At 41.7% G+C, this 19,247-nt stretch overlaps 1 protein-coding gene across 4 annotated transcripts in view; it reads right to left on the bottom strand.

The window, feature by feature from the left end:
• The window catches only part of RUSC2 (RUN and SH3 domain containing 2), a 63,400-nt gene extending 46,305 nt beyond the window's left edge, over positions 1–17,095 (bottom strand). Inside the window, exon 1 of one of the 4 annotated variants that reach the window (XM_025281681.3) lies at positions 16,770–17,095. The gene's annotated coding sequence lies outside the window, so the exon portion shown is untranslated. The remainder of the gene's footprint in view (positions 1–16,769) is intronic. The other 3 variants (XM_025281674.3, XM_025281679.3, XM_025281682.3) reach the window with 3 other exon arrangements.
• Positions 17,096–19,247: the final 2,152 nt, after the last annotated feature.

Genomic DNA, 19,247 nt, shown 5'->3' with positions numbered 1-19,247 from the left:
CTGTGGTGTTGGAGAAGACTCTTGAGAGTCCCTTGGACTGCAAGGAGATCCAACCAGTCCATCCTAAAGGAGATCAGTCCTGGGTGTTCATTGGAAGGACTGATGTTGAAGCTGAAACTCCAATACTTTGGCCACCTGATGCAAAGAGCTGACTCATTTGAAAAGACCTTGATGCTGGGAGGGATTGAGGGCAGGAGGAGAAGGGGATGACAGAGGATGAGATGGTTGGATGGCATCACCAACTCAATGGACATGGGTTTGGGTGGACTCTGGGCGTTGGTGATGGATAGGGAGGCCTGGGTGCTGCGCTTCATGGGGTCGCAAAGAGTCAGACACGACTGAGCGACTGAACTGACTGAACTGAAGGCTCAGTAAATAATTATAATGAATGTGAATCAAGAATGTCTTCTTTCCTTGAATCTAAATCCTTCCCATTGACTTCTGAGGCTGCACTACTGTTCAATTTACCAATTCACAGCAGAGAATCTTGTCACTGTCATACCCAGTACCTTTCAACAGGCATACCACCTCAAAATCTTTAACCCTCATGGCTCTATTCTTTGTCTCCTAGAAGCTGGAAAGTGACTCAATCCCAGGAAACATCACAAGATAATATACAGAGAAAGTCAGCGTGAATATGCAATTTATCTATGAATCAAGATTTTCCTACACAGTGAATACAGGTACATGACTACCTGAATTATGTTAGCAGAAGACAGTGAAGGTGAGTCCTCTACATAAATTCATGGGCTGACAAGATTCTACTTAAAAGGTCTAATTATTTCCAAACATGTACCCCAGGAGACCCTATCCAAGTTCCATAGCTTCTGCTGTAGAAAAGCCTCTCTAATCTATCCTCTCTTTTAATTCCTAAAATCAGTGCTCTACTTCTAGGCCCTCCTGAAATACCTCTTTCGAGAATTATTATTCAATCTTTGGGTAACGATTCCTATTGGCTAGGAATAGAGACTATTGCCAGGAATACAGTGGTAAACAAAACAGATATTATCCCTGCCGTCAGGAAGCTTATAATCTAGTGGAGGAAAGCAAACAATCACATAAATAAAAATACAATTATGAAATGTGATAAATGCCTTGAAAATAAAGTGCAGCGTATTAAGAAGATCTGATTAGGACTGATGACAGATGTGATTAAGAGGTCAGGGAAGGCCTTTCTGGTAAATTGTGAAGGCCTCTCTGTAATTACATGTTGAGCCTTGAAAGGTTAGCTGAAAGGAAGTTAAACAGGTAAAAGGTGGGGACAACATTCCAAGCAGAGGGAATGACATGTGTGAAAGGCCCTGAGGCAAGACAGTGGTTGGTGTCTTTGAAAAACTGAAAGAAAACAGAGTCGTTGAAAGTGTCCATCATATTTGGCAACCAGGAGTCCACTGATGACCTTGACATAAACAATTTCAGGGGAGTGCTTAGTGGAAATGAAATTAGACTGCAGAGGGTGCAAAAGTGAATGGAAAATCAAGCAGATTGGTTGGGTGGTCAACAAAGGTTGGCTGTTACAGTACAGACAGTCACTACCCAGAGGCTGATGTGGTGTCAGGGGATTTATTTTAAAAAGTAAAGACCTTATTAAATTAATATATGCACATGGTTACAAAGTTAAAAGTGAAAGGGCTTCCCTTGTGGCTCAGCTGGTAAAGAATCCACCTGCAATTCAGGACACCTGGGTTAGATCCCTGGGTTGGGAAGATCCCGTAGAGAAGGAAAAGGCTACCCACTCCAGTATTCATTGTACTATAAAGCTTCTGATGAATAATAGAAATCCACAACTCCAATCCCCTTCTATCACTGTGTCATTTTCCACTACTTTCAAATCTTTTAGCTGTCTCATCTGGCATTTATGTTCATGTTTATAAATCACATGCATATTAATTATTTCTTAATTTTAAACATTCTTTTTTCACTTCCTACATCCACCTTCCTCACACTTTCTGATTTAATTAATATCCAGTGTTTGCTATGACTTGGTATAGCAAATAAGAGTCTATTTGTTGTTGCTCAGTCGCTTAGTCATGTCTGACTCTTTGCAACCCCGTGGACTGCAGCACGCCAGGCTTCCCTGTCCTTGATCTCCTGGAGTTTGCTCAAACTCATGTCCATTGAGTCAGTGATGCCATTCGACCATCTCATCCTCTGTCCCCTTCTTCTCTTGCCTTCAATCTTCCCAGCATCAGGGTCTTTTCTCATAAGTCAGCTCTTTGCATCAGGTGACCAAAGTATTGGCACTTCAGCTTCAGCATCAGTCCTTCTAAGGAATATTCAGGGTTGATTTTCTTTAGGATTGACTGCTTTGACCTCCTTGCTGTCCAAGGGACTCTTAAGAGTCTTCTCCAGCACCACAGTTTGAAGGCATCAATTCTTTGGTGCTCAGTCTTTTTTGCTGTCCATGGAGTCACAAGGAGTTGAACACAACTGAGCATCTTTCCCAACAGAATGGGAAAGACTAGAGATCTCTTCAAGAAAATTAGAGATACCAAGGGAACTTTTCATGCAAAGATGGGCTCAACAAAGGACACAAATGGTATGGACCTAACAGAAGCAGAAGATATTAAGAAGAGGTGGCAAGAATACACAGAAGAACTGTACAAAAAAGATCTTCATGACCCAGATAATCACGATGGTGTTATCACTGACCTAGAGCCAGACATCCTGGAATGTGAAGTCAAGTGGGCCTTAGAAAGCATCACTATGAACAAAGCTAGTGGAGGTGATGGGATTCCAGTTGAGCTATTTCAAATCCTGAAAGATGATGCTGTGAAAGTGCTGCACTCAATATGCCAGCAAATTTGGAAAACTCAGCAGTGGCCACAGGACTGGAAAACGTCAGGTTTCATTCCAATTCCAAAGAAAGGCAATGCCAAAGAATGTTCAAATTACCACACAATTGCACTCATCTCACACACTAGTAAAGTAATGCTCAAAATTCTCCAAGCCAGGCTTCAGCAATACGTGAACCGTGAACTTCCAGATGTTCAAGCTGGATTTAGAAAAGGCAGAGGAACCAGAGATCAAATTGCCAACATCTGTTGGATCATTGAAAAAGCAAGAGAGTTCCAGAAAAACATCTATTTCTGCTTTATTGACTATGCCAAAGCCTTTGACTGTGTGGATCACAATAAACTGTGGAAAATTCTGAAAGAGATGGGAATATCAGACCACCTGACCTGCCTCCTGAGAAACCTATATGCAGGTCAGGAAGCAACAGTTCGAACTGGACATGGAACAACAGACTGGTTCCAAGTAGGAAAAGGAGTACGTCAAGGCTGTATATTGTCACCCTGCTTATTTAATTTCTATGCAGAGTACATCATGAGAAACGCCGGGCTGGAAGAAGCACAAGCTGGAATCAAGATCGCTGGGAGAAATATCAATAACCTTAGATATGCAGATGACACCACCCTTATGGCAGAAAGTGAAGAGGAACTAAAAAGCCTCTTGATGAAAGTGAAAGAGGAGAGTGAAAAAGTTGGCTTAAAGCTCGACATTCAGAAAACGAAGATCATGGCATCTGGTCCCATCACTTCATGGGAAATAGATGGGGAAACAGTGGAAACAGTGTCAGACTTTATTTTTTTGGGCTCCAAAATCACTTCGGATGGTGATTGCAGCCATGAAATTAAAAGACGCTTACTCCTTGGAAGAAAAGTTATGACCAACCTAGATAGCATATTCAAAAGCAGAGACATTACTTTGCCAACAAAGGTCCGTCTAGTCAAGGCTATGGTTTTTCCAGTGGTCATATATGGATGTGAGAGTTGGACTGTGAAGAAAGCTGAGCACTGAAGAATTGATGCTTTTGAACTGTGGTGTTGGAGAAGACTCTTGAGAGTGCCTTGGACTGCAAGGAGATTCAACTAGTCCATCCTAAAGGAGATCAGCCCTGGGTGTTCTTTGGAAGGAATGATGCTAAAGCTGAAACTCCAGTACTTTGGCCACCTCATGTGAAGAGTTGACTCATTGGAAAAGACTCTGATGCTGGGAGGGATTGGGGGCAGGAGGAGAAGGGGACGACAGAGGATGAGATGGCTGGGTGGCATCACTGACTCAATGGACGTGAGTCTGAGTGAACTCCGGGAGTTGGTGATGGACAGGGAGGCCTGCCGTGCTGCAATTCATGGGGTTGCAAAGAGTCAGACATGACTGAGCGACTGAACTGAACTGACTGAACTGAGCATCTTTCACTCACTCACTCACTCACTCACTCACTCACTTTTCTCCTGTCCAGCTCTCACATCCATACATAACTACTGGAAAAATCATAGCTTTGACTATATGGACCTTTGTAGGTAAAATAATGTCTCTCCTTTATAATATGCTGTCTAGATTGGCCATAGCTTTTCTTCCAAGGAGCAGGCGTCTTTTAATTTCATGGCTGCAGTCACCATCTGCAGTGATTTTGGAGCCCAAGAAAATAAAGTCTGTCATGGTTTCCATTGCTTCCCCATCTATTTGCCATGAAATGATGGGTTGTAACTTTAATACTTGACTCTCTTTAGTTTAGTTTTCTATATATTTATCCCTAATTCTTCCCAAATTCTCTAGCAGAACTGTAAAACTTATTCTCAATCTAATTTCCAAACAGTCAAACATAGTTCCATTTTTTTTTTTCCTGGACCATAATCCTTCTGGAAGTTTCTGTTCTCCTGATACATTCTGAACTGACTCTCCTCTATGGTTTACAACACCACTATCATGCTGGACATCTCTTTATCCTCATCCTAGGAATTTTCTTTGCCTCTCTTCTCTTAGTTGCCCTGTGATCCCTTGCCCTAGATCTCATGATTTCTTCTTTCGTGTTTATATTCTCATTTTGCTGAAACATATTCTGTAATAGCTTTCTAAGAAAGGATACATAGTAGGAAATTTTTGTAATGAGTATCTGAAAGTATATATTTTAAACTCTCACTGTTGATAATTTGGCTGAGCATAAAACCCTAGGTTAGAAATCAGTTCCTCTCATGAATCTGAAAACACTGCTCACTGCTTACTAATTAGATTCCATTCTTGTTGAGTACAGTGCCATTCTGATTTCTGATGCTTGCATGTGAACTTTAAAAAAAAAACACCGGTTTAAAATTTCTCTATATCCCTAGTGTTCCAAATTTTCATGACGAGTTACCCTAGGGTATGGTATTTCTATTGGTTGTTCTGGGCACTCAGTGGGCCCTTTTGATTTGGAGACTCTTCTTTAGTTCTGGGAAATACACTTTTACTCTTTCTTTTCTTTTTCGTAACTTTGTCTCCACTGACATTGAAGATTTAGAAAGAGAGGAATTAAACGATGAAGCAATATCCTTGAGGAGTAGTTAGGTGCTCAAATTTTCTATATTTCTATTCACTTAAAAATTTTTAAAGTATACAGGCAATATTGCTAACATAAGCATAATGTACAGCAGATCTCTAGAACTTATTCATCTTGCATAACTCAAACTATACCAGTTGAACAGCATCTCATTTCCCCCACCCCCAGCTCCTGGCAACCACTATTCTTTTTCCGATATCTGTGACTTTGACTATTTTAGATTCCTCATACAAATGGAATCATGCAGTATTTGTCCTTCTGTGACTGACTTATTCCCTTGAAACTAAGATCATAATAGGAAAATGGGCAGGATATGAGCAAACATGCCATAGAAGAGGGAACAGAATATAGCTAATAAGCATACAATAAGATTTAAAACACTATTAAAATATTGCTTTAAGTTAATCAGTTATCAAACAAAACAGTAATAGTTAATCCTGGTGAAGACAACTAAAACAGGCGTTTTCACATTTTGTCAATAAAAGCATATTTCAGTTCAGTTCAGTTCAGTCGCTCAGTCGTGTCCAACTCTTTGCGACCCCATGAATCGCAGCACATCAGGCCTCCCTGTCCATCACCAACTCCTGGAGTTTACTCAGACTCAGGTCCATCGAGTCAGTGATGCCATCCAGCCATCTCATCCTCTGTTGTCCCCTTCTCCTCCTGCCCCCAATCCCTCCCAGCATCAGAGTCTTTTCCAATGAGTCAACTCTTCCATGAGCATATTTGGGTACCCTCATATTGAGGTTGGGGGAAAATGTATATATATATATATATATCCAGTCTTAAAAATATTCAAATCCTCTAACTCCACCTCCAGAATTCTATACTAAAGAAATTATCATAGATTTTTTTATAAGGTTATTAATCTGAACATTTTCCAGAAAAGATAAAGCTATTTTTAGAAACCTCAAATGTCTAATATTTGTGTTAAGTAAATTATGGTAAATTCAAACAATGGATTTGTTACCCAACTATTAAAAATTTGGTTTCCAAAAACTGTTCGATGATATGTTGTCATTTTATACTTGTCTGTATTTTTCTAGATTTTCAACAGTGAAAATATATTTCACCTATAATTACAGAAAGAGACAAACGCTTTCTCAGAAAATATTTTTAAACAAAATAGACAAGATTTATTTGTTTCAAAGGAAAATATCATAGTATCCTTCATTTCGTCTGTCTCCATAAAAACACAGTTAAGTTTAAACATTTTCTAGGTTAAAATCTGAGCAGTGAATAGCATTTCTTTGGACTGTATCCTCCACAATCTCTTAATCTTAAATGAGTAATAGGTTTATAAACCTAATCTCTAAAGGAAGAAAACACAGTGTGGAAATGATATGCCATAAATCACACTCTTAGTGGCACTATTTGGCCTTTGATTCCTGGGGCTTATGCATTAGAGTCTTTTCATTTCTTTCAAAACCAAAACAAAAACCTTTATGTTGATTAAATCTGAGAACCACTTATCAAGAAGCTGAGACTAGAGTTTGGGTCTAAAAGTAGTTCTACTCAAAGTGTAGTCTATGGACCAGTAGAATCAGCCTCTCCTGGGAATTTATTAGACTGGTAAATGGTTGGACTTACTGAATCAGAACTTGAGGAGTGACAGTGCAGCCTCAAGTTTAAGAATTAACACATATCTAGAGGAAATTAAGCAAAGAGGCTAATAGTATGCAAAGGGAGGGAGGTACACAGCCCATCCAATGTTCAATGTGTATATATATATATATATATATTTAAAGCATATACATTATTATAAAATATTCTAAAAACAAACTTTTTCCATACTATAAACTAGAAGTTATGGCTAGAAAATATTTTCTTGGATTTGGACTAAAAAAGGTTGACAAATTAGCATAGGTCTTGGATCAAAGGGTAAAAGGAATCTATAATTCATTCCTGGTTCCAGACAGCTCATTAAATTAAGGCTAAGTGTTTCACATAGGAATTTAGGTATGTATGCAGTAAATATTGTGGCTATATTTCTGTCAAACCATGATTGGTTACTGGCAGGTGATCAGCTGAAGATGATGGGATCTTCACTTCTTTCAACCTCTTTCCACTTTGGAGTCATGACTCAGTAGGCAAAACTCAGTAGTCACTGTGACTGGCTTAAAGTGTGCTTTACAGAGCCCTTCCATTGACAATGAAAGGGAAGTGAATGGGGTAGAGAGGGAAGGAAGGAGAGATGAACAGGTTAGACTCTACTTCTCCCAACCCCTTGCCTTCAACCAAAACAGCTCAGCCTTTACATTTTTGTGTCCACTTATCTGTGGAATATACTTGAACAAAGATCTCCCCTCTAAAAAACATTTTGAAAATTTCTATTCTCTACTACATGTTCTCAACAACCCAATAAAAAGCCATAGCTTAACAAGGAGCTGTTAATGCTCCTTGTTAACTATCTATCACCACCACCTGGCTGTCAAAAGGACTCAAGATGCATAATGGGCAGGTGGTTCTGCTTCCAGGACTCCCTTCTCCAACCACTATCATTAGGGATGAATAAACTAATAATGTTGCAAGTTGCTGTGTTGGATGTGAGGCTAAGCATATTACATAAATCAGCCTATAAACTGAACCCGACATTACACTATCTAAGGAGTAAAAGATTGGGGACTGCTGTTCCAAAAAACAGTAATTTAAACATTGCTGTCTCATGTATATATTACTGTATAACAAACATTCCACAACTTAGTGGCTTACAACAATGACTGATTATATCTCACAGTTTTGTGAGCTGGCTAAGGGTTTTTTTGCAGTTCCAAAAGATGGGTTCTGGAAATGTTTTGAATAGAAGCAGAATAGCCCTCTCCCACCAAATAAGAGAAGTCCTTCAAAGTAATCTCCTTGGGAGACAATTCACCCAGCAATGCTCCTATTCAAAACATTTCAAGAACTCATCTTTTGGAACTGTGAAAAACCCCTTAGCCAACTCACAAAACTGGATACAATCAGTCATTGTTGTAAGCCACTAAGTTGTGGAATGTTTGTTAAACAGTAATATATAAGTGTGACAGAAATGTTTAAATTACTATCCTTTTGGAGCAGGAGATCAAAAGGTGGTTCCCAACCTTTCTGGCACCAGAGACCAGTTTCATGGAAGACAGTCTTTCCTTGGACCCGGGGGATGGGGTGGTGGCTGTGGTTTCAGGGTGATTCCAGAGCATTATATTTATTGTGCATTTTATTTCTATTGTTATTACATCAGCTCCACCTCAGATCAGACATTAGATCCTGGAGGTTGGGGACCCTGATTTGGAGGATATTTAAAAGGAAATGATTAGCCTCGCAGAAAAACTCTAGCTATCTAGAACCTTAAGAGATTAGGTTGGTCTGATAACAGTTTGGCTGTATCTTTTTAAAAAAAAATTATTTATTTGGCTGCTTCATGTTTAGTTGTGGTACACGCAGGATCTTTTTTTGCAGTGCTCAGGCTTCTTTTTAGTTGTGGCTCTAGGGCTCCAGAGTGTGACGCTTCAGTAGCTGTGGGGTGTGGGCTTAGTTCCCCAACCAGGGATCAAACCCACATCCTCTGCATTGTAAGATGGATTCTTAAACACTGGACCACCAGGGAAGTCCCTGGCTGTATCTTTAAATAAACAGATCCTTGTTATCCTTAAGATAACAAGAAAATAACATTTTGGAAGTGAAACAACTCTCCCATCTGGAGTTTTTGCTTTTTTCCCTGGAGTCTTCTGAATCCTATCTATACTGACTTTAGGAATATTCTGATCTTTCTTTTACCTGAACATGGGTAAAAACCAATTTTCTATTTTTTCCCTAAGGACACTATATATAAGGTTCTATTTTCTTTCTTAAAATAATTATATAAGAAAAGAAAGGAAGTACAAAAGTATAAAAACAGATAAACAAGTTAAATATAGATTTTAGGATCCTAAGATAACCTTAAGTATAAACTTTGGATCCTAAAATAACTAAATCTAGCCAGAAGTTGGCTGACTCTTTTCCCCTCTCCACCCAGTTATCAACTTGTTGTCCTTGACCACAGGATCTCACACAAGAAGCCAAAAACAGCATACATTTCAGAGCTCAAAGTCTCATCTTCCAAGAATCCCAGAGAACAGCAATTTTCTGCTTTAAGTATCAAGAATAATTTTTTTAAAACTTAGGTATTTCGGTAAAACTTTTAAAATGTATACTTTTACTTACATACTTTTGTTTTATACACAGTATATAGACTATAACTTAACTTTTCTTTGGTGACTCTGTGCTACCAATGCAGCAGACCTAGGTTCAAACTCTAGTCAGGGAACTGGATCCCACATACCACAACCAGGAGTCTGAGAGCTGCATTAAAGATGCCACGTGTTGCAACTGAGACCTGGCGCAGCCAAATAAATAAACATTTTACAAATAAATAAGGATGAGAGAAAGAAATTTTAAAAATCAGTTTAGTGTTTCTAGACAAAATAATGAACAATCTGAAAAGGAAATTAAGAAAATAATTCCATTTACAACAGCATCAGAAAGAGTAAAATACTTAGGAATAAACTTAACCAAGAAGGTAAAGGCTTGTACACTGAAAACTAAAATGCTACTGGAAGAAACTAAAGAAGTAAGTGGGAAGATATCATGTGTTCGTGGATCATAAGACTTAATATTGTTAAGATGTCAACACCTGCAATATGTAACACCAGCAATATGGATGGACATTATGCTAAGTGAAATAGGCTAAATCACAGAATGACACAGAATGACAAATACTGCCCAATTCCACTTATATCAGGAATCTAAAATAGTTAAATTCATGAATCAAAGAGTAGAGTGACAGCTGACTGGGGGAGAGGGAAATGAGGAGTTGTTGTTCATTGGGTATAAAGTTTCAGTCAAGCAAGATGAATAAGCTCTAAAGATATGCTGTAAAACAATATACCTACAATAAACAATATATTGTAAACTTAAAATTTGTTAAGAGGGTAGATCTCATGTGAGGCTTCCCTGGTGACTCAGATAGTAAACAATCTGCCTGCAATGAGGGAGACTCAGGTTCAATCCCTAGGTTGGGAAGATCCCCTGGAGAAGGGAATGGCTACCCACTCCAGTATTCCTGCCTGCAGAACCCCATGGACAGAGAAGCCTGGTGGGCTATAGTCCATGTGGTCACAAAGAGTTGGACATGACTAAGCAACTAACACTGTGTTCTTTCTGTAATAATGAAAAGATGTCAACTGCCCAAAGCAATCCACAGATTCAATGAGATCCCTTTCAAAATCCTAATGATAATTTTTACAGAAATAGAAAAATTCATTCTAAAATTTGTATGAAATCACAAGGGATCCTGAATAGTTAAAAAAAATATTGAAAAACAGAACAAAGTTGTAGGATTCATACTTCCTTATCACACAGCTTACAGTCATCAAAAGAGTAGGGTACTGCCTCATGAGGGTCAGAACGGCCATCATTAAAGGTGGGGACTTCCTTGGTGATCCAGTGGCGAGATTCTATGCTCCCAATGCTGGGTGCCAGGGTTCAATCCCTGGTTGAGGCACTAGGTCCCACATGCCATAACTAAGAAATCACATTCTGTAACTAAGACCCGGTGCAGCTAAACAAACAAGCCATTGAAATTTTTTTTTTTTTAGTCTACAAGTAACAAATGCTAACAAATGGTGAAAGGAACCCTCCTACACCATTAATGGGAATGTAAGCTTGTGCAGTCATGGTGGAAAACTGTATGGAGGTTCCTCAGAAAACTAAGAATTACCACAAAAGTTGAAAGTGTTAGTCGCTCAGTCGTGTCTGACTGTTTGCGACCCCATGGACCATAGCCCACCAGGTTCCTCTGTCCATGGGATTTCCCAGGCAAAAATACTGGAGTGGGTTGCCATTTCCTTCTCCAGGGGATCTTTCTGACCCAGGATCGAACCTGGGTCTTTTGCATTGCAGGCAGGTTCTTTACTGTCTGAGCCACCAGGGAAGCCCATGATATGATCTAGCAATCCCACTCCTGGGCATATACCCAGACAAAACTATAATGCAAAAAGATACATGCATTCCTATGTTCATAGCAGCACCATTCACAGTAGCCAAGACACGGAAACAGCCTAAATGTCCACTGACAGATGAGTGGGTAAAGAAGGTGTGGTGTGTATATACTGTGAAGCACTGTCGCTAAGTTGTGTCTGGCTTTTTGTGACCCCATGGACTGCAGCACACCAGTCTTCCCTGTCCTTCACTATCTCCTGGAGTTTTCTCAAACTCATGTCCACTGAGTGGGTGATGCCATCCAAGTGATGCCATGAAGTACTACTCAGTCATAAAAAAGAACAAAATAATGCCATTTGCAACAACATGGATGCAACTAGAGATTATCATACTAAATGAAGTAGTCAGAAAGACAAAGACAAATACCATATGATATCACTTATATGTGGAATTGAAAATATGACACAAATGAATCTAAGAAACAGAAGCAAAATCAGGGGCATAGAGCATAGACTGGTGGTTGCCAAGGTGTGGGGGGTGGGAGGGGTGGATTGGGAGTTTGGGATTAGCAGATGCTAACTGGTATGTACAGAATGGATAAACAACAAGGTCCTACTGTATAGCACATGGAACTATATTCAATGGAAAAGAATATGAAAAATAAAGTATATATATGTATAACCAAGTCACTTTGCTGAACATTGTAATTCAACTATACCGCAATTAAAAAAAAAAAATAGAGAGCCTAGAAATAAACCTGGCATTTCTGGTCAATTGATACTCAACAAGGAATGGCAACACTATTCAAAGGGGAAAGGACAGTCTTCAACAAATGGAGTTAGGAAAATTGGATATCCACATGCAAAAGAATGGGCCCTTATCTTACACTCCATACAAAATTTAACTCAAAATAGATCAAGACCTAACCATAAGAGATAAAACTATTCAAGAAAACTTGGAAGAAAACATAGGGAAAAAGCTTCATGACAGATGAATGGATAAAGAAGAATTGAATTTGGCAATGATTTATTGGCTACAACACCAAGAGCACAGACAGAGAAAAAATAGGTAAACAGGACCTCATCAAAATTTAAAAACTTTTGTGTATCAAAGAATTACAAAAGAATGAAAAGGCAACCCCATGAAATGGGAGAATATACTTTCAAATCATAATATCATAATAAGGGACTTCTATCCTAAATATATAAAGAACTCTTACAATTCAACAATAGAAAGATATAACCCAATTAAAAACAGGCAAAGGATTTCTAATGGACTTTTCTTCAAAGAAAATACAAAAACAGCCAATAAGCACAAGAAAAGATACTAAACATCACAAGCCATTAGAAAAATGCAAATCAAAACCACAATGAGATATCACTTCAGACCCATTAAAATGTAAAGTAAAGTCGCTCAGTAGTATCCAACTCTTTGTGATCCCATGGACTATAGCCTACCAGGCTCCTCTGTCCATGGGATTTTCCAGGCAAGAGTACTGGAGTGGGTTGCCATTTCCTTCTCCAGGGGATCTTCCCGAACCCAGGGATCGAACCCGGGACTCCAGCATTGCAGACAGACGCTTTACCGTCTGAGCCACCAGGGAAGCCCTTAGACCCATTAGGATGACTTTTATTTAAAAAAACAAAACACAAAATAAGTGTTGGCAAATCTGTGGAAAAACTGGAATGCTTGACATTGCTGGTGGGAACGTAAAATGGTACAACCACTGTGAAAAATGGTAAGGCAGTTCCTCAAAAAATTAAATGTAAAATTACCATATGATTCAACAGTTCCATTTCTGGATATATATCCAATGGAATTGAAAACAGGGACTCATATCTGTACACCAATGTTCGAAGCAGTTTTATTCACAATAGCTAAAAAGTGGAAGCAACCCAAGCTTTTATGTGGATAAAAATAATGTGATATATACTTGCAACAGATATTATTCAGCCCTAAAAAGGAAGGAAATTGGGATGCAAGCTACCACATGGATGAACCTTGAAGACATTTTGTTAAGTGAAATAAACCAGTCACAAAGAGACAAATATTGTATGATTAATTTACACGTAGTACCGAGAGTAGTCAAATCATGGAGAAAGAAAGTAGAATGGTGGTCGTCAGGGGCTGGGAGAAGAGGAAATGAGTTATTGTTTAACGAGTATGCAGTTTCAGTCTGAGAAGATAAAAAAAAGTTCTGGAGATAGATGGTGGTGACGACTGAACAACAATGTGAATGTACTTAATGACACTGAATTGTATGTTTAAGAATTGTTTAAATAGTAAATTTCATGTTATATAAATTTTACCACAACTTAAGTAAAAAAGAATAAATGTAATACCAGAGAGATTCTGCTATGAGTTATAACTTTTCATTAGAAAGCATCCCATTCTCCACCCTCACCCCCTGAAGTCAATCTCAGAGCAATGTTTATATGTGGTCATTCAAAACAATACACTCATTTTGCATGACAGACTCATTTGACAGGAACTACAATGTCATATGTCAATGTTTGAGTGGGTGTTTTCTGGGTAACCTCAACACTGATCAACGGACTGTCTCTACAGAGCCTGCCCTTACCCTAACATGCAGTCAGTGAGCCATCTCAGTCAACTGACTTTTAGTAAGTGCTCAGTCACTGTGTGTGAGTAACAGAAAAAAAGGGTGAGTTATTGTCCTAAAGTTGCACAGAGAAAAATAGAACACATAAACCTTCCCATGAACTAGGGAAGCAAATAAAAATATAGGAAGCAAATAAAAACACGGGATACTCTGTTATTTATCTGAAATTCAAATTTAACTTGGCAACCTGTATTTTATCTGGTAACGCTCTGCCATATTGGAAGTGAAGAGAAAATAAATAATCCAGAGTGTTTTGGGGATACTGAGGTCTTAACAGGGACCTAGACAGACTAGGTGTAGAAAAGCCGATTAAAAACATATTGGTTAACCAAAAAAAAAAAAAAAATTAAAAGTACTGGTCTCTAAACTCCATGCTTAATTCTGCTCAGGAGCCCCTTCCTGCTTTGAGTATCTGTGATCCAAGACTTACTTTCTAAAGTTACAAAGTCAGAGAATGGGAGAAAGAAAAAGTAGAGAAGGATAAACCAAAGCTAGAAATGAGTGAGAGCATACCCAGCTTCCAGTCAGGAAGGACTGGCCTCAAAAAGGGACCTTAGACGCTTAACATAAAAATCAGAGGAAATCAGATTTTGACCTGGCTCAAAGCAGAAGAGAAACAAGGACGGAGAATGCTCTACAGCCATACAGTAGGAGGGACACGCAGAGTCGAACATGACTGAGCACATATGTGAGTGAGGAGGGACTAGCATAGCAGAACACCAGAGACAGCGGTGGGATCTCCCAGTTCCCTGACACCATTACCATTACTCATTTCCACGGAGCCCCCCAAGAAACTCCAGTCACAGTTTTTACCTACCAATACTCTGAATTGACACTTTTGTACTGTGGTGCTGGAGTAGACTCTTGAGTGTCCCTTGGACAGCAATGAGATCAAACCAGTCAATCCTAAAGGAAATCAACCCAGAATATTCATTGGAAGGACTGATGCTGAAGCTCCAATACTTCAGCCACTTGATGTGAAGAGCTGACTCATTGGAAAAGACCCTGATGCTGGGAAAGATTGAGGGCAAGAGGAGAAGGCGGTTACGGAGGATGAGGTGGTTGGATGGCATCACTGACTCAAAAGATAAGAGTTTGAGCAAGCCCAGGGAGATAGTGAAGGACAGAGAAGCCTGGTGTGCTACAGTTCATGGGGTCGCAGAGTCAGACACGACTTAGTGACTAAACAACAGTACTCTGAGCCCCAGTGACAATAATGCCTCTAGTCGTCAGGCAACTACTTCTTATAAACTCCTGCAGCTTTCCAGCCATTGTTTCATCAGTCAGCAGTATCATCTATTTCCCCATGGACCCTGGGCCAAAATTGAGATCGCCGAACCCTGTCTTAGCTTCAGGAAATTGAATCTGTTCATGTCATCCTCTTAGGAACCAACAAAAACAGATTTCAGGCTCTCTGTTCTTTGAGAATCCCATCTTTAAAAGGCCTGTGTTCTTGTTTATTACTGACACTGTTCAGATAGTGGTAATCCCTGCCTGATGCTGGTCTACTGAGATATAAATGGCTCATATGGCCTGATCATACTATAGTAGTATTTAGGAATCTTTGATAAGTCTCACACTAGGCCAGGCTGGGATGTCTCCCCTCTCCAGTGGAGGCAGGGGGAGGGGAGGTATCCAAGAATTAAAAGGGTAAAGTAACTGAGGTCATTCCTCCAACCTGTCCTGAAGCACCAGCTGATCAGGTACACTGAATCAAGTTTGAAGGATGTGGCTAGCCTCCACAATTCTTTCCTGGAGGGGGCAGTTAGTCTCTAGGGCAAGAGGAGGAGGGGGTCACCTGGGTAAAGCTCTTTAAAGATTATCTGGGCAGCCACTGAAGGGCTGACCAATAAAAATTTCTGCAGCCTTGGACCTTAATTTTTTCTTTTTGGTAAACATAACATAAAGGTAAAACAGCTAATAAAAAGAAGCTTCTACGTAAATGAGATGCATGAACTGAGAGACTGAGTATGTTCAGTTTTATGCTCCCACCATGAGCACCGCAAGTAATCCCCAGACGCCCTTCGTTTTCCCCCATTCATGTAACTAGTGACGCGTCTTCCCATGAAACACTGCCTCACAGCCTCTGCATTGGTTTCATTCATTCACTCACCCATCAAATATTTACCGAGTCTACCATGTGCCAGGCACTGTGCTGGGCACTGGAGAAACACACGAATCGTGTACGGTCCTTGCCTCCAGGGCAGCCCCCTGGTGTCCTCAGGGCCAGCCTGGCATCCCAAGGCAGCCCTGGGCAACGGGATCACGATACCCTTTGCAGCAGGTAAGAGCGGTAGCAGGGGGCTGGCAAAATGCCAGGCCACAGGTTTTCCCAAGGTAAAACTGGATGTGAGAGAGCGATCCCAGCCCGGCTCAAACAGGCATCAAGGTGGGAACCAGGGGCCAAAGGGGCGGAGGGTGCAAAGGACCCGGCGTGCAGAGGACTCCGCCGCAGTCGCCGGGTTGGGTGCTGAGCGGCCACGCGCGCTCCTCCCGGGCCGTCACAGGAGATGTGGGGACAACGATGACCCCTGGGCGCGAGTCAGCTGAGGGGGTGTCTCGAAGGGACAGTTTGAGGAGACGGTTAGGGTGGATCTGAGGTGACGCCCCAAAGGATGGCTTGTTCTGGGTGACTGAGGATTCAGTGGATAGCGGAACTGAAGGGATAGGACTGAAGATGAGGTTGGTCCAGAGAGTCAAGCAAGACTGAAGGGTGGGGCTGACGGGACGAGGGCGAAGGGCTGAAGGGAAGGGAGGGCGCGCTAAGGACTGGATAGGTGAGCAAACTGAGGGCCTTTCTCCCAAGGGATCATTTGGAACGCGAGGACAGCGGATCTCCGGGATCTCGCCTGCCCCAAAGACGCGTCCTACCTGGTTTCTCGCCTCGGCGTGGTCCTATCGCGCAGGCAGCGGCAGCTTCTCGCGCCCTGCAGGGGTCGCGTTGCAGCCGGGACAAGCAGTCGTCCCCCTTCTCTCAGACAGCTTGGTAACGCCCGGTCCTCCCCTGCAGCTGTGGCGCCGATGGTCCGATCTGAATTGCCCTCATGCCGCCCCTTGGGATGGCCCGTAGTTCGGCCCTCTGGGCCAGTGCGGGTGCTCGCCCACCTCCTGGCTCCCTCTGCATTGAGCGCCGCGAGTCACGCGCAGTGCTTTCCCGCGAGGGGAGCGGCGGAGCTTCAGCCGTGGCCCCGCCTTCTGCGGCCTGGGCCCCGCCCCTTCGGGGTGGTGCCGGCTAAGTGGCTGGGGTGTGCTGGAACCTAGAAAACCCTCGCGCGCAGCTTAACTGGCGTGTGGGAGGCAGGTGCATCTGCGCATCCGCCGTCGCCTAATGGAGCGATTTTCTGTCTGACACCGCAGTACAACCTCTTGGGAAAAATAGAAAAACAAAACTAAAGCCTGACCTCAGCAGAGACCAATTGATTCAGAAGCACGGGTAGGGTGGAGTAGGGTTGGGTGGAGCCCAGCCTTGATATTTTTAAAAGCACCCCAGCATAGCCAGGATGAAGAAGCCTGGTAAAGTCTAGAACGGAACAAAGACTGTCTTCCTCTGGCTAAAAATTTAGTCAGGTTCTTCTGAGTCGGCCCTGGACCAGGCTTGACTTTGGGCTTCCCTCTTTGTCCTTGTAGAATCCAGTTTAAGCAAGAATCCCTTTAAATCGGTTTATTGGAAATTCTCCGCTCTTGATATCTGACCGTCCTTGGTATTTATCACCTTTGGCCTGCTTTCAGCAAGAATTCTGTTGAGTTGATCTACCAAGAATCCCCCTTTCCTCTGATGTTTCTTCTTAGTAAATGCTATGTTCATGTCCCTCCAAAATTCATATGTTGAAATCCTAACCCCCAAACATTAGTAGGTGGGGCCTTTGAGAGGTGATTAGGTCGTGAGGATCTTGCATGATTAGGATTAGTAGCGTAACAGAGGATATCTCATGGAGCTCCCTAGCCCAGTCCTTCAGATGGGGAAGTTGCTGACCAGAGAGCACCTAGTGGCCATGCTGGCACCTTGGTCTCAGACTTATAGCCTCTAGAACTCTAAGAAATTTGTTTATAAGCTACCCAGTCTGTAGTGTGGTGTGTTTTTTAGCCACGGTATGCAGCATGCAGGACCTTTGGTCCCAACCAAGAACCAAACCCCTGCCCCATGCATTGGGAGCACAAAGGCTAACCACTGGACCACCAGGGGAGTCCCTGGTGTTTTATTATAGCAGCCAGAATAGATGAAGGCTGTAATTTTCCAGCCAATGATCTTTACCTTGCTGCTTGGCTAATAAATTATCACTTGTCTTTGTTGGGGTCTGAGTTGAGCTCAATCTCTCCCCTACTGCAGCACCTCATTGCAGAGGTTCCTATAGCTATTCCATGATCCCTGGCCCCTCCCTACCCTCCCCCCTGCCCCACCCCTGCAAATAAAGTTTGCCTTACCATCTTTAACAAGTGTAATGAATATTTTTTTCTTTATCAGAACTCATGTGCTTCCTGCTCCTAGGCCGGGTGTATGTGAGACACTGAAGACTGTTGTCTTCTTGTATCCAAAGGTGGGTGGGGGCAGGTGGGCTTTCAATGAATAGTTATTAGAACCTCACTAGGTTCCATCCTCTGTGAAAGAGAGTCTGAGACCCTGTGCTCTAGGCACTCCCAGGCTTGTTAGGTCACAGTCAAGGAAGCAGATAAATGTCATATTGTGTACTACATCCTCAGGCCTCACAAAAGTCATGTGAGCTGAGCTTTGAATAATGAGTGGGACATAAAAGGTGTGGGGGAAGCATGTACATAAGAACAATGAGGCAAAGCAACTGATATGATTGAGATGTGGGACCGATGCAGAGAGTATAGCAAAGATGGTCAGGAATGTGATAATGAAGAGCCTTCCATGACAAACTAAGGAGCTGGGACTCATCCGGTAAGCAGTGGAGAAATACTTTATCTGGAGGCAGGATGGTAAATCAAATATTAATTTTAGAACTACAATTCTGGGGGCAAAGTGGAGAGGGCTTTAGTCAGGGAGACCAGTGAAAAACTGCATGTTTGTGCAGATAAAGGGTCCAGGGTGGGGTCTTAGCCTAAGCTAGCCTAATTGGAACCCTTTCCCTGAGAATTTGGACTTGGGGGAGAGAGAATTACACTTTTACTCATGGTTGCCGTCTATGGGGCCGCACAGAGCTGGACAAGACTGAAGTGACTTAGCAGCAGCAGACTTACCATGAAAATTTGAGAGTGGTGTCAAATTTTACTTGTCAAATGGCCTGAGTTGCAGAAAAAACCAATTTGCTGAGAAGTATCAGTCTGTTGCCTAGAGAGGAGTCAAGTGAAGACACAGACTACTCCCCAGATTCTTGGGGCCTCCAGTAG

Source organism: Bubalus bubalis, chromosome 3, assembly GCF_019923935.1.
Source record: "Bubalus bubalis isolate 160015118507 breed Murrah chromosome 3, NDDB_SH_1, whole genome shotgun sequence".
Taxonomy (NCBI): domain Eukaryota; kingdom Metazoa; phylum Chordata; class Mammalia; order Artiodactyla; family Bovidae; genus Bubalus; species Bubalus bubalis.
Note: the sequence above shows the minus strand (reverse complement) of the source record. Positions and strands in the feature narration are given on the sequence as shown.